This window comes from Galeopterus variegatus, unplaced genomic scaffold, assembly GCF_000696425.1.
Source record: "Galeopterus variegatus unplaced genomic scaffold, G_variegatus-3.0.2 Scaffold93, whole genome shotgun sequence".
Taxonomy (NCBI): Eukaryota; Metazoa; Chordata; class Mammalia; order Dermoptera; family Cynocephalidae; genus Galeopterus; species Galeopterus variegatus.
The window spans coordinates 748,558-750,153 of record NW_007726204.1 but is presented as its reverse complement, the minus strand read 5'-3'; the positions used below and the strand labels follow the sequence as shown (position 1 = coordinate 750,153).

The window sequence follows — 1,596 nt, the reverse complement described above, 5'->3', positions numbered from 1 at the left end:
TCACACTGGAAGAAACTCAGCCATAGGTTTGAAATCTGTACTCAAACTACACATGCAGTGAGGACAATATTCTGCTAATAGAATTGATTTGCTGCTGCTTTTGTCTACTGTTTGTCTAATATTAACGATTATAAACAGAGCAGTGCAACTAGTGTTTGGAACAACCCTTACAGTGTTACAGTGTCAGGAACAACGTTTCACTTCTCTTCACACCACTGGCTCTCTTTGCATACCTGGGCTTCTTCCTCTTCAGTGCAGTCGTTTTTGATGTCAAAATTCTTGCAAATCTCCTCAGGAGCTTTCCCCTTGATCATATTGGCAAGTCTTGCATGTAACATCAAGCAAACCTTTGATGTTTAAGTAGTTTGCAGCCAGAATAAGTTCAAAAATTATTCCTCGGTCAATTGCAGGAATTTGTGGTCCCAAACAGGGATATCATCTGTTTGCTTTTCTTTGTTCTGATCATTCTCAGGAGGAGAAGGGTCATCCTTGTGGTGGGTGTACCACTCAATGACCTTTTAAAATATTGCTGCATTAACATTTGGTAGAGGAACTGAGTCATCACCTCCTTCATCATACATTCCCAAATCTTCCAATATGGTCTTTATAGCCACAGACTGTTTGACAATTTCCATGTTGACTTCAAATCTCTCCATCAGAACTATGCAACTTAATTGAAGCCATAGTGTTTGGTCTCAGGGAGATGGCAGGCTGGACGCTAACGAGAGCAGGGCAGCGTCAGCACAAGCAGAAGAGAAAGACAGAGGACAAAGCCACTCAGTGGTCCTTTCTTTGGAGGAGACCCTGTTTTCTGGGTATACACAAGAAGTGGCTGAGCTAGCTTGTCAGCTGGGTGCATTTTGGGGAGATGCAGCGGCCCCAGAACAGCTAAAGGAGACAAGCAGGAGTGTGAAGTGAGGGGTTTACTTAGCAACTGCTTGCTCTATGCTAGATCATCGTTAGTCACTGAACATAATGCTCCTTTCATCCTGCAAACGACACTATGAACTGAGTGCCATTTACTACCTTTCAAAGAGCTAACATTTAAGTTCTGTCTAAAGTCTCAAGAGCGGTGCTCTGGACGGAACACTTGTCACCCCATCTCATCCTCACTGCAGTGGATGAAGGAGGTACTGTTATTACCACCCCTGCTGTGTAGGAAAGGCTGACGAGTTCAATCGCTCAGCCAAGGCCAAGCCATGGGCAACCGCCCAACCCAGCAGTCTGCCTCCAGCACGCTCACTCGCAACCACGGCACCCTGTGGCTTTCGTTCCACCCATCACCTGAGACCCAGGTGACCATAAACTTGCCCAAAGTTAAGCAAGAATTGGCTGGAGCTGCATTTGAACTACCCCCCCCCCAGCTTTATTGAGGTGAAATTGACAAATCGAAATGGTATCTATTCAAGGTATTTAATGTCATTTTTTTTGCATATGTATGCCTAGTGAAATGAGTACCACAATCAGCTAATTAACATATCTGTCACCTGACATAGTTAGCTTTTTGTGTGTCTGTGGTAAGAATACTTGAGATCTATTCCCCTAGCAAATTTCAAGTATAGAATATGTTATCATTAACTGCAGTCACCATGTTGT

At 43.9% G+C, this 1,596-nt stretch overlaps 1 pseudogene; it reads right to left on the bottom strand.

Annotated features, from left to right (window-relative positions):
- Positions 1-197: 197 nt before the first annotated feature.
- On the bottom strand, positions 198-684 carry LOC103598316 (annotated as a pseudogene).
- Positions 685-1,596: the final 912 nt, after the last annotated feature.